Genomic DNA, 15,350 nt, shown 5'->3' with positions numbered 1-15,350 from the left:
TTGGCCAATTCACTATAATCCTTCTTTCTAAAACCTTCAAAAAGAAGCAATTTATACAATGAAAAAGTATAAGATAGTAACAGCCTACTATCTTACTAAAATAACTACAATGCAAGCTAAATAAAAATTATACCGACAAAAGAATAAGGATGCATCTTGTCGGCACTTCTTGGAGCAGTAGCTTGCTTTTGAAGATGAGTAGTAGTAGCATGAATAGCAGCTTTGTACAGAGATGAACTGAAAATATATGATAAGCCTCGAACCTCGAGCTCCCCTTTTATAAGCATCGTTACCGTTCGATCAACCGATCCTCGGGTTTGGTCGACAGAACATGCTCCCTTCCTTCTTCGCTGAGATCCGATCTTTGAGCATTTATGATCTTTAATGGTTCAGTCGACCGATCACCTTGTTCAATTGATCGAACAGTGATTTTCCCTGTCTGCTGAGATTCTCACTTAATGCTGCTTTAATGAGATGATCTTTCGCTCGACTTATCCCCTGGGTCAGTCAACCGATCAGCTAGGTTTTCTTCTCTACTTTGGCTCAGTCTTATCTATGCCACATCCTCAAGATTCGATTGGCTAATCCTCTGGTTTGGTTAACCAATCAGACTTCAATCGGACTCTGCTTTGCTTTGGTCTGAACTAGTCTTTGGTCTGAGTTAGCCTTGTTCAGTCGACCAATCCTCAGGTTCTGTCGATCGATCAAGTCATTTCCTGCAAAATAGAGTTAGACAATATGTTAGTTAGAGCCCTAGAGCCAATCATTTGATGATTGTATGGACTCATGTATATCATATTCTTGTATATTAATAAAGGCATTTGTTTGGTTATTATACTTATTTATATTAGTGCCAAATAGACTAAGTATAATAGCGTCCTTGAGTAGAAGGTTCATACCTATATCAATCGATTAGTTGAATCGATAGTGAGATGATATAGGGAACACTACTCTAAATCATTCCTAGTCGAGTATTAGCATTCAGGGACAATGTTAATACAATAAGACTAGCATGTAGGTCAGCTCGATGACTTGATCTCACAAGTCATGGATATAGAGATATCAAGCTGACACATGGGTATGCATTAGAGAATGTATACTGAATGACCCGCCATGAGAAAGTATCATGGATCGTTATATGAGTGTCATATACTTTCTCATGTGGCTATTAGTATGACTATTAGTCCTTAGACCTGAAGTCACCATGGATCCCTACATAAGGAGTTATGTACTTTGGTTTCGTCAAACGTCACCCGTAACTGGGTGGACTATAAAGGCGATTACTGGGTATATAACGAATTATGTAGAGGGATGTGAGTGATGTAGATGGGATCTATCCCTCTCATATGACGGGAGCGACATCGGTATTCTTGATAGAGTGAGACCACTAAGTGCATGGCCATGCCCAAATGAGTCAACATTAGATGTTGAGCTCATTTGATCGAGTGAGTCTACTTGGAGTTCAAGATTTAGATTGATTAGAGGATGACACGGTTTATGCCTCACATTGATCAATCTAGATGTCTAGGATAGAAGGACAATGTCACATATTGTGAGGAGTCACAATTAGTAGTCACAAGGTGATGTCGGATCTCGACATTCTTGTAACTTGGGTAGTAATGATGTGTTGCTAGATACCGCTCATTACTTATGCTCCTAAATGGGTTTAGGGCATTGCCAACGTTACAAGAACCTATAGGGTCACACACTTAGGACAATTAGATGGAGATTAGGTTCATATGATGAACCAAGAGGATTAGATTCATTTGATGAATCAAATTGGATTAAGAGTAATCCTAATTGGGCTAACTTGAGTTCGACTCAAGTTGATTCATGTATTTAATGAGTCTAATTTAGATTATGATTTATTAAATCAATTTAATTTAATGAATTAGATTCATTATATTAAGTTGGCTCGAATCAAATGGTTGGATTAGATCAACCATGGTAGAGATTGGGTCAAGTTAGACTTGACTAGAGAAGGAAGACCAAAGGTCAATTTTGACTTGACCTTTTGCCACCTCATTGGTGAGTTGGCATTAGGTAGACCAATGATGATGTTCCACATCATCATGGTGTGCCACCTCATGGAAGTTACAAAGTCATTTTCTTATTAACTTCACATTAATTGCATTTAATGGGGAGTTACTCTTGATGAGAAGTGGCCGGCCACTTTTGAATTGGATTGATTTTTCATTCATTTGATTCAAGTGTGGTGAATCTTCCTCCTTCTTCCTCTCAAGCTCTCCCTCTCCCTCTCCTCCTTGCTTGGCCGAATCTCACCAAGGTGCTAGCACACCTTTGTGTGAGGTTTTCTCCACCTACGTGTCCGTGTGGATACTTCTAGAGGACCGGCGCTTGACGGTCTAGAGATCCGGCAACTCCTTGGACGAGCGGGATAAGCGAAAGGCACGCTTCGAAGGTATAACCCTTATCTAGTGTAGATCTAAAGGTTTTACAAACTCGTACAAGAAAAGGTTTTTCGAAAAGTTTTTGTTTACGAATCTTTGCACGGATCTACGGTTTTGGGTGATTCGGGGTTTCCGCGACGCGAAAAAGCGGTTTTCACGGCCCGAAGAACCCAACACAATATATCCCTGCAAAATAAAGGTTAGCATAGGAATATAGTAAGATGCATGAGTAGATAGTAAGATCGCTTAATCTCAACTTAGAAACCTTCCCGGTTTCTTTAGTTGGATCAGCGACCTAGAGTTTGTTCCTTCTTAGAACATGTTGTAACGACCCGGCCCTTTGGCCTCTTGGGGGGCCCTTGCAGCAGCCCACTGGCGGCCCCTTATGTCATCGGCCCATTTGGCGACCTCTAATGTCGTCGACCGACGACCCTTATCCGTGTCGTTACTCACTAGGACTTTCCACCCCTGGCCAGTGGATTTTTGCCTCCCCCAGGATTCGAACTCTAGACCTCCAGGCTTAAGTACTAGAGTTTATGAATCCTGGTAGCCAAATGAGCGCCGCTCACTTGGCTACCAGGATTCATAATCTCTAGTACTTAAGCCTGGAGGTCTAGAGTTCGAATCCTGGGGGAGGCAAAAATCCACTGACCAGGGGTGGAAAGTCCTAGTGAGTAACGGCACGGCTAAGGGTCGTCGGTCGACGACATTAGAGGTCGCCAAATGGGCTGACGACATAAGGGGCCACCACAATGGCCGCCCAGGATTCGATCAAGTCATTTCCTGCAAAATAGAGTTAGACAATATATCCCTGCAAAATAAAGGTTAGCATAGGAATATAGTAAGATGCATGAGTAGATAGTAAGATCGCTTAATCTCAACTTAGAAACCTTCTCGGTTTCTTCAGTTGGATCAGCAACCTAGAGTTTGTTCCTTCTTAGAACATGTCCTCACTACCACTCTTCTCTAATTGCTTACCTCAACTTAACTGCCAAACCTTGGTCCTCCAGACCTGTTTGAATTTTGCCGCTTAGCATCGGATTGGCCCACCAGGACTTTCCCTTAATCTTCGATCCTCCAAACCTATCGAGCTTCCCTGCCAAGTGTCAGGTCCTCTCGACCCACTTGATCTTTTTGCCTAGCTTCCATGATCTATTATGTCTTTCCTGCCTAGTCATGATTAGGGCTTTCTCGGTTGAGTAAATAGCCTGCACACTCAGTCAACTTGTTAGATCATAACAAAACTTAACTTGAACCTTTGACAATATCAAAATTCATGTTTGATTCTGATGCAACCTGTACCAACACTAATGACATTAAACAAGCGCTTCTTAGGAGGCAACTCAAGTTCAATCTTGCTTTCATTTTAGTTTTAGTCCTCTTTCTAGTTTCTTTTCTTTATTCGTAAATAACTCATATCTTCTACTTAATTTTTCTTATCTATTTCTTTTTGAAGGATTCTAAGTTATAGAGGAGTGCAATTCATATATAGGGAAGTATCTTCAAAATATGAATGTCTCAACCATTTGGAGCTCATCAGTTGGTAACTTCTCTAACTCTAAAACCTCCTCTACTTTATATTTCTAGTTTTCATTGGAATAATGAAAAGTTTAAGTCTGGGGGGATGTTTTGTTTTAGTTTAGTTCTTATCATATTCCTTAGTTTTTATACATTTATTTTTGGATAATAAAATTTTTGCTAGTTGCATCATTCATCATATCATGATTGTTTGTTCCTTAATGCAAAATACTAGCACGTTTATTCTAGATTTCATGTGGTTTATTAGTTGCTTATGGTGCTAGTATGTTTAGTGATCTATCTTTTCCTATCTATATCAACATGAAGTGAGCAATATTTTTGCTATAGAAGTTTGAGTGTTGCCCTTATTTTAGAATCTCTATACACTATGCCTAGTTTTGATGATAGATAAATCTGAAAATAGTCATAATTCATAGAACTTGATTAGTACTAGTGTTTCTATGGTGACTTCTCAAACTACATTTTGGTTATTGGATGAGGCTCGAATCATGTCAGCTCATTTGGAAAAATTAAAATATCCTCACATTTATATTTATGTATATTTTTATTCATGTGTTGCATCTTGCAATCACTTAGAAAATAAATGATGATGAAAAAATGAATGAATAAGGGATATAAAAAATAATTATCGTGAGTGGAGACTAGCAAGTTATCCCTTTGAGATCAAGTTAGGTTGCTGAAAAAATAACTGCTATATTTCTCTTGATATTGATCACGCCTTTGAGTCCAAGGGTGGATTGAGGATGAACCAAGCGTGTGATAGGTAAGTGTCTATCGCCAAAAATACAAGGAATATAGTTTTATGACGACTTGACTAGGCTTACAGATTGAAACTTGAAAAACTTAGGTTATTATTGTACTGAGCATGGAGAACTATTTCTTAGGCTATACTCAAATAATTTTTGTATCTTGCTCATCAATGAAATCTTTGATAGGATTAGATTGACTTGCTAGAGATTATGATGCACTATTTAACCAAATGAGTTTAGATGCAGTTTTTGCTTGAGGGCAAGCAAAGGTTTAAGTCTGGGATGTGATGTGGGTAGATTATATACACTTTTATTCATGTCTTAACACACATCTACTTGTATTTCATGAGTATAATCTATGTCTATTGTACCCTATTTCATTATAATGTCATATTTCTATTATATTCTGTTCGGAGATCTACTCTTTGCTTGTTTTGATTGACAGGATGTAATTTGGAGTTAAAATGGAGCAAAAGATGCATATTGAAGCAACTTCTGATAATCCAACTTAGGTCGTGTGAAACCACACGGCTGTGTGGACTTGCCCGTGGGAAATCAAGCTCCGGCCTTGTGAATTCACACGGCCATGCCACACTCCAAAAGAGAAGCAACACATGGCTGTGTGGCCAGACCAGAGGAGGAGCAGCACATGGCCGTGTGATCCCACACGGTCGTGCCACCCATCTATTGTACCCTGATCAGTGGCTAAGAAGAACTTGGCCATGTGGTTCCACACGGCCGTGCCACTAGACCAAATTATGGTCGTGTGGATGCAGCACGGTCATGGCATGAGCCGTGCCAAGCCTATGCCCTGCCCTTTTTAAAAGTTTTTTCTCCCCTTTTTGGAGAATCTTTTTGCTTGGGGGTCATCCCCATTCCTTGGGGAAGGGTTATCCCTTGGGGGAACCCTAGATCATCCACCTTCGTTCATCCGTCCACCTCTGGAGCAAGGGAACACCTCCAAGGACGCCACACTTCAAGGATAAGCATTCTCTTCTCTCTATCTCCCGTATTGAGTTGTAGTTTGCTTCTTTCTTCGTCTTTGGTTGTATTTCCCTTGCTATGGAGTAAATTCTCTAGATCTAGGATGTAGGAAGTAGTTATGATATGATGTGATGCATGGACTATGTATTTGGACATCCTCTTGTGCTATGAAGTGTTTATTATCATGTTCTATGTGTATTGTGCCTTGTATGTATTTGACAAAATATGTGTGAGGGCAATTCATGTAGATGTAGGGTTTGGATCACCATGTAGAAGAAGAGTCTTGGATTGTAAGACCATGGGACCTTGTGACAGAAGGTATCTCTTACTTTCTACAGCATTTCCTTGAAACAGGGATTGATTCTCTACTAGGGAGATTAATTAGAGTTTGGAGGGTTCTCTTAAATTAATGTTAGGAAATGACTTGTGTAATCTAGGAACGTATGACCAGGGGGGCTGTGACAGAGGGTAATAATTTAACTGAACTTTCTAGGTTACCTCTTCTACTTAATTGCATTAATCTATCGTTAGGAAGTAAGTTGATTAACTCTAGGATTGTACGACCGAGGGACCCTAGTGATAGGAGTATCCCGTTAACAGACTTTCTAGAGCTACTTCTTTACTTAATGGTTGTAGAACTTGGGTAGACTCTTTGGTGCAACCTACACGAGGGTTGTGCTAGGCTTTGGTTAGAACCCCTACACGAGTATAAGCATGGAGTTTGATAGATGAACAATGTATAGAGACATTAACTAGCATTATAACAAAACTGAAATCCTAGAATCTATTCACCTTCACTCACTTACGCTCTTTTCTCTCTCTACTCTCTTTTCACTCTCTTTCCTTCTCCCTCTCTTCTAGCATTCGTGAACCAACCTTCGATTGTCTTGATAATTCATTGTGCAAAGTTAACTAGTACTTAATCAACAGTTCCTGTAGATTCGATATCTTTTATATTACTGACGACGTAACCGTGTACTTGTGGTTCGTAATAGATTCTAACCATATTATTGGTACAAACCTGTGAAAGTTCTACTAGAGTGTTTAGACTATTTTCTTCTAATGCTAATAAGTACAAGAAGTTGGATCGAGTGGTCTGATTAGAAGGGGTGAATAGCTAGCAAATCAAATTAGAACCTTCTCTTGCTACTTTATTAGAAAGTACACACATATTAATTAATTAAAATAGACATAAAATAAAATAGGGACTCGAGAAATTACTTGGTTACAACTTGAGTGGTTGTTAATCCAATGCTGTGAAAAAACGTACTATCAATGTTCCTTCTTCGACAAGTGTTTGAGATGGTTAAGCCCCTTACAAAGTTGAGAGTAGAGAAGCTTAAAATAGAAACTAGAAAGAATACAGAGTGTGTTGTATTAAACTTAGAGGACAAAGCTTCTATTTATAGCTCTCTGGTCGAGATAGTCATTTGCTGATGTGGTACTTCTCAGGCACCTAGAAGCAATTTGTGCCCTGGACTTCGATCGAGATGATTCACTTGGCAACAGTCTACTCAACGGTTCACGGTGATCCGAGTGCCTGCATTTTGCTGATGTGGCCACCATGTTGATCCACTTTAGCAATGTCTCACTGACATGGTCGCCCTTTCCGAACGCTTGGTTTAGATCCAGGCGCCTATAATGGTCAACCTAAAAGTTGACCATTCTTCATTCCGGTCTCTTAGGTGATGCTCCGATTGTCCATAACTGAGCTCACCTGAACTCAACTCCAGCCTTCTCCTCGAGCAGACTTCCTCCCGGGCTTCTCGTCCCTCGAATGCACCTCGCGCATCCTTCTTGTCTACCAGTGTACTCTTCTATTGCTCCTCGTCCCTCAAATGCACCAAGCCCATTGACTTCCTTTTCATGCCATCCTTTTTGCTCGTTGTGTCTTCCGCTTGATTTCTTGTAATCCTAAGTCCTTGCACACTTAGATACACGGCATCAAATCTGCATGACCTAATTTAACTCGGTTGATTACATCAAAACTATCCTAGGGTACTTACAATCTTTTCTTTTTTGATGTGCATCAACCTGAGTTAAGGTTAGAATAAATAAATAGTAATGAATTTAATGTAATTAAAAATAATAATTTTGCAACTAAACAATAATATCAAATATTGCAATTAAATACAAACAATGCAATCTTCCCCTAAACTTAACCCCCATAATTTCTTCGCCTTTGATCACATAAAAAATAAGAGAAAATAAGACTAAAAGATAAGACTATAATTTCTAGTCATTAGTGTTAGTCCGATGTATTATTCCAACTTGGACTCGGATGATGATGACTCGCTCCACATCGCTTGTAGATTCTTTTATTTTGACCTTCTTGATCATTCTTTCTTTTCTTTGCTTTTTAGTTCCGAGTAGTTGTCCCTGATATGCCCTTCTTCTTGGGAGTGTTGGTTGCTACTCGGAACACCGTTCTGTTTCCCCTATACAAAAATTTGTACAAGCACAAAACTTAACCTAGCTACCCATGTGTTCTACTGAAGTTAAACTTGGATTGCAAATGATGCTTAACATTATTAATTCAAGTTGCTCTTCAGAAGTTAAACTTGGATTGGAAATGATACTTAACATTTTTACTCTAAGTTTAACCTATGTGTTCTTCAGAAGTTAAACCATATTACAAAAGTTAATTAAATATCTATTTCAAATATTGGCTTCCAGGTTAAACATGGTGAGGCATTAGGCCTTCTTGGTTATGGGATCATCCACCACTTCCTAGACAAAGTCTTTCAAAGAAATTGGATATTTAACTTCTTACAATAACCCTAGGTTTAACTAAAGAGACCTCAATAGAAGCACAAGATCAAAACACGAAATCGAAAAACGAAATCGAAAACCTAAAAACGATAGCCTCTTGTGTTGGTATTTCAGAATCCACACAAAGAAAACAAACTATTATGCAGCGGGATAATAGACTAGTTGTACCTTTCTTTGTAGACAAAAGACCTCTTGATCTTCTGTTGTATTCCTATCCTCTTCTTAGACGTCGTGTGGGCGACGATCTACCAAGATGAATTCCACCCGAACCACTTCTTTTCCTCCAAGACTCTTGAGCCACCAAGAGATGCCAAAATAGGAAATTTCCTTCTTCTTCTTCTCCTCCAAGTAACCGGCCACCAAGTGCTTCTCTTCTTCTTCTTCTTCCTCTCCAAGAAACCGGCCACAAGGATTTTCCAATCCTTGATGTCGTCGGCCCTAAGGAAGCAAAAGAGGAGACAAGAAGAAAGGTGCCGCCGACCCTTATGGGAAAGAAAACAAAGAAAGAAGAAGAAGGGAGAGGGTCGGCCACAAGGAAGAGAGGAGAGGGGGCAAGGCTTAGGTTGTGTATCTCATGAGGCACCCTCTCCTTCTCTTTTATAATCCTTGGTCATGGTAAAAAAGGAAAGTTTTAAACATAATTAAAACTTCCTTATTTGTGGCCTCCCCTTAAAAAAAAAAATTTTAACAACAAATAAAATCTCTCTTTTCTAAATTTCCTATTGTACATGGCAATAAAGGAAAGTTTTAAAATTAATCTCTCTCTTTTAAAACATGTAGACAACTACAAAAAGGAAAGATTAATTAAAACTTCTCTTTTTAAATCATGGTCACAAAAAAAGAAAGTTTTATCAAAAATTAAAATCCCTCTTTTAAACATTATATATAACTACAAATAAGGAAGGATTTTAACAAAATTAAAATCTCTCTTTAATCTTTTGTAAATAGCTATAAAAGGAAAGATTTTAAAATTTTAAAACTCTCTTTTAAAACCATGAGGATGGTTATAAAAGAAAATTTTAAAATTAAAATTTCTCTTTTAAATCCCTTCATGAATGACTACAAAAGGAAAGATTTTAACAAAAAATAAAATCTCCCTTTAGTTCTAATGGTGTGGTCGGCCCCATGCTTGGACACCAAGCATGGCTTGGTCGGCCACCTCTTGGGCTCCAAGCTAATGCTTGGCCAGCCCCCTTGCTCCAAGCAAGGATGTGTCCAGCCTATTACTTGGGTAAGAAGTGGACTTGGTGGATACAAGGCTTTATAGAGGCTACAACAGGGACCGAGAGGAGAAATTGGTTTTGGTCTCCCGATAAGCTTGAGCTTCCTGTGTTCGCCCCGAACACCCAACTCAAGTTTATCAATAATAACTCATACCACTAAAGAGTTATTATTGAACTAGCACATCAATCCCAAATTACAATATGGGCTCCTTCTTATTATGAGTGCATTAATCTACCTGTGTTTAAGATATCGAATGTCCATTAATTAAATGAGTTACTGATAACTCACTTAATTAATATCTAGCTTCAAGAGTAGTATCACTCAACTTTATTGTCATGTCGAACTAAGTCCGCCTGCAGGGTTTACATGACAATCCTTATGAGCTCCTCAAGAGGACATCATCAACCTAGATTACTATGACACAATTTCCTTCTATAATCAACAACACACCATATAAATAATATCATTTCCCAACTTATCAGGCCTATTGATTTAATGAACTAAATCTCACCCATTGATAAATTAAAGAAATAAATACTAAGTCTATGTGCTTGTTATTATATCGGGATTAAGAGTATGCACATCCATAATAATAGAGGTTTTGTTCTTTTATGCAGTTAGTATAAAAAGAAACAACCTCAAATGGTCCTGCTCAATACACACATAGTGTACTAGTGTAACTTTATAGTCAAGATAAACTAATACCAAATTACACTACAACTATTTCAATGGTTTGTCCCAATCCATCTTGGTTGTGAGCTACTATTAATAATTTATAAGGAACTGATAACATGATCTTCTGTGTGGTACCACACACCATGTTATCTATAATATAAATTAAATGGACAACTGCATTTAACATAAATGCAGATATTTGACCAATGTGATTCTTATTTCAAAATAAATGTTTACAAAAAGCTAGGTTTTTAGTAGACACCCTAACAATCTCCCACTTATACTAAAAGACTATGTTGCCATATATACTGTCATACATCTGATTTCCATCCTCTCAACATGCCCATCAAAAGCTCTCGCTAGAAATGTCTTAGAGAAAGGATCTGTCAGGTTATCTACTGATGTAATCTTGGTGACAACAACCTCTCCTCGTATTAGGTGGTACTTGAGCTCTATGTGTTTACTTGCCTTATGGGCTCGTGGTTCCTTCAAGTTTGCTATTGCACCACTATTATCATAATAAACTGTAATAATTTTGGAAAATCAAGAATCACATCTAACTCCATCATGAAGTTTCTAAGCTATACAGCTTCTATGGCTGCCTCAGAGGCTACCACATACTCAACTTCCATGGTGGAGTCTGAAACGCATTTCTACTTAACACTCCTCCATTATAATGGCTCCACCTCCTAAAGTAAACGCAAAACCTCGAGGTCGACTTACTATTGTCCCATTCAGTCTGAATTCGTGTAACTCACAGGGAGCAAATCATCTGCCATGTAAACTAGCATATAATCTCTAGTCCTTCTCAGGTACTTTAATATATGCTTTACGGTAGTCCAGTGTCCTAGTCCTGGGTGACTTTGATATCTGCTAACCATGCCCACGGTAAAACAGATATCCAGTCTCGTACATAGCAATACATATATTAGGTTTTCTACAGCCGAAGCATAACGAACTGTCTTCATCTCCTCTATCTCCTTTGATGTCTGAGGAGACATCTCTTTAGATAAGGGTACTCCATGCCGAAAAGGTAGAAAACCTTTCTTGGAGTTTTGCATGCTAAAATGAGCTAGGATAGTATTGATGTATGAAGCTTGGGATAAGGACAATATCCTTTTCTTGCGATCCCTTATTACTTTGATCCCAAGAATATGTCCACATTCTCCCAATTCCTTTATATTAAATTGCTTGGACAACCATACCCTTACGTCTAACAATGCTTTGACATTATTACCAATGAGCAAAATATCATCTACATATAGTACAAGAAATACCATCACGTTTCCATCACTCTTTTTGTATACACAAGACTCATCCGGACACTGAATGAATCCATAAGACTGGATTACTTCATTAAATCAGATTTTCCAAGATCTTGAAGCTTGCTTCAGTCCATAAATGGATCGTTTGAGCTTACAAACAAGATGCTCTTTGCCCTTTGCAATGAACCCCTCTGGTTGTTTCATATGGATGTTTTCTTCAAAACTTTCGTTAAGGAAAGCTGTCTTGACATCCATTTGCCAAATCTCATAATCCATATGAGCAGCAATAGATAAAAGAATCTGGATAGACTTAAGCATGGCTACCGGCGAAAAGGTTTCCTCATAATTGATTCCCTCTTTCTGAGTATACCCTTTTGCAACAAGCCTTGCTTTAAAGGTTTCCACCTTCCCATATGTCCCTCTTTTTCTTTTGTAGACTCATTTACATCCAATGTCTTTTACACCATTTGGTGGCTCTACAAGCTCCCAGACCTGATTAGAATACATAGATTCTATTTCAGAGTTCATTGCACTTTACCAAAATGCTGCATCTTTATCTTGGAGTGCCTCATCATATGTCCGGGGATCAGGTTCATGTTCACCAGGGATCAAGTCCGAAGACTCTCCCAAAAATATAAATCTATCAGGTTGCCTAACAACCCTCCCACTACGACGAGGCACTACTTGTAATTGTGCATCATTTGTGACACGTGTTGTAGTTTCTTGTGGTATCTCATCTTGTACAATTGGTACTAAATTAGACGTGTCTTCTCTAATTTCCTCAAGAATAATTTTACTCATGGGCTTGTGGTTCATTACATAGTCTTCTTCTAAAAATCGGCCATTGGTGCTAACAATGACCTTCTGATCTTTAGGACTATAAAATAAACCACCTTTCGTTCCTTTAGGATAACCCACAAACAAGTGAACTTCTATACGTGATTCCAACTTATCAGTGTCTTCCTTCGGCACATGTGCTGGACTACCCCAAATCCGAATATATTTTAGACTAGGCTTATGCCCATTCCATAATTCTGTGTGAGTAGAGGGTACTGACTTAAAAGGTACCAAGCTCAGAATATGCACTACCGTTTCCAGGGCATATCCCCAAAACGAACTTGGTAATTCTGAATAACTCATCATTGATCTAACCATTTCCATAAGAGTCATATTCCTTCGTTCTGCCACAGCATTCTGTTGGAGTGTACCAGGTGCAAACAATTGGGATTGAATCCTGACCTCTAATAAGTAATTCCTAAACTCTCCAAAGAGGTACTTGCCACCACGATCAGACCGTAGTGTTTTGATACTTTTACCATGATGTTTCTCCACATCAGTCTTGTACTCTTTGAACTTATCAAAGCACTCAGACTTGCGGCGCATCAAGTAAATGTACCCATATCTCGAATAGTCATCTATAAAAGAGACAAAATATTCGAAACCACCTCTTGCCTGGATAGTCATAGGTCCACACAAATCAGAATGAATCAATTTCAACACATCTTTGGCTCTATACTCCTTGGCCTTAAAAGGTCTCTTGATCATTTTTCCTTCCAAGCAAGATTCGCAGGTTGGAAATTTTTCCACCACCAATGAACCCAAAGGTCCATCGGCTATTAACCTTTGAATCCTACTCAAATTAATATGACATAGCCTTAGATGCCAAAGATATGTTTGGTTCATTTCTGAATGATGCTTTCCCTTATTAAAATTAGAAGATGTGTTATTAATTTCCATTTGTTGCATCGTGTGAGTTATTGAATTTAGAGTATACAAATTGCCAACCAATGTATCAGAACAAATAACTACTCTATTTTTCTTGACAACTACTTTGTCATCAAAAGAAACAGAATACCCATCCTTAAATAGTTTAGAAACTGAAATCAAATTCTTTCTAAAACTTGGTACATAAAGGTAATTTCTCAAAATCAATGTTTTATTCCTATCAAAGGATAAATAAACATCTTCCACTGCAACAGTCGCCACTTTCGTAGCATTGTCCATGTAAATGGTGATTTCCCCTTCATGTAGTCATCGGGTTTCTTGGAACCCCTGTAATGAATTGTAGACATGATCAGTGGCTCCCGTACCTACACACCAGGTACCAGTAGATAACATCACTAAACATGTTTCAACAACTAATAAATAAGATACACCTTTATTGTTCTCATTTTTAAGAGGACAATCCACCTTAGTGTCCAAGTTTTGTTTCTAATCATTATAATTGGGACTAGTAAGTCTATTCTCTAATATAACAGCAAGAGGTTTGAAGGTCATTTGAAATCCTAATAATCAAAAAATATTTGGTCAATACTTTAGAATTTAAAATAATATTGATTCCTCAAACAATATTATTTAAATTCACTAACACCTCAAACACTATGAATTTTGTATACCACGACAGTGTGAACGTATACAAATTCAAACATTTGTAAGAGGGGGTTTTACCCATTAATTTTATTATCTTGTCAACCTAACTTTATGACAAATAAAATTAATAGTTAGTTTTTCTTCGGTCACACAAATAATAGCAGTGACTCTGATGGGGAGGATACTATTAAATGCGCATAAGTGTATACCATTACTTGATACTAAGTCCATTAAATAGGATTATGCCCCTTCAGATGGAGAAGATCACATGCTCCTAAATAATTTCCTATAATCATCCATTAAGGAAGTTTGATCTAGTGATCCGCAAATAAACTCATCCGATATGGAGGAAGGCACTCAGAGCCAACGCGCAAGTTTGAATGCATCACTTACAAACCAGTAATGGAGACCGTGGTTTGTCCCAATCCATCTTGGTTGTGAGATACTATTTATAATTTATAAGGAACTGATAACATGATCTTCTGTGTGGCACCACACACCATGTTATCTACAATATAAATTAAATGGACAACTACATTTAACATAAATGCAGACATTTGACTAATATGATTCTTATTTCAAAATAAATGTTTACAAAAGATAGGGTTTTAGTATACATCCTAATAGAAAGTTGTATCACCTCACTTTCCTTTTATCTCGTAGAAGCTTCTTGGCCTATATCTCATTAAATTTGTTAGTTTTAAAAAATTTATTAAACTTCTTTACCATGTAGAATTTTTCATCTTTATCGAGGGAAGATTCTGAATCTTGTTTGCGCTTCTTAGTTTGTAGTGCTAGGTTCTAGTTCAGCTCATTTTCCTTTCTTAGTCCTACACATCAAGTTTCATATAATTCTAAGGTAGAAAATAGATTTTCTAAGGTATTTACCTCAAGATCCTTAGATATATAGTAAGAGTCTACTATCAATGTCCAGTCCGGGGTCCTAAGGCATTAAGTGCATATCTTAATAAGTCTCGATTTGTTACCGTTTCTCTGAGATTGGTGAGCCTGGTGACCAAATCCTTGAGTTTGGTGTGTAGTTGAGTAACCATTTCTACCTTTTCAAGCTGGAGGTTGCTAAGTCAATTTCTGAAAAGCTCTCTCTTGGCAAATTTTACTTCAGAGGTGCCTTCTGTAATTCTAGAAATTTCTCCTAGAGATCTTTGGTGAAGTCATAGGCACCGATCTGGTTAACTTCTTGATGTAGTAATATGGTTAGCAGATAGAATTCTACTTTACTGTTGACCACGAAGTTGACTTGCTCCTTCTTATTCCAAAGGTTCTCTTTCTTTTCTCCTCTTTTCTTATCTTTGGGTGCTAGAAACCCATATTTAATCGTTAGAAGAATTTCAAAGTCAATT

Source organism: Zingiber officinale, chromosome 2B (genome assembly GCF_018446385.1).
Source record: "Zingiber officinale cultivar Zhangliang chromosome 2B, Zo_v1.1, whole genome shotgun sequence".
In the NCBI taxonomy this organism is placed as follows: domain Eukaryota; kingdom Viridiplantae; phylum Streptophyta; class Magnoliopsida; order Zingiberales; family Zingiberaceae; genus Zingiber; species Zingiber officinale.
The sequence above is the reverse complement of the archived record's forward strand: the minus strand, read 5'-3'. Positions refer to the sequence as shown.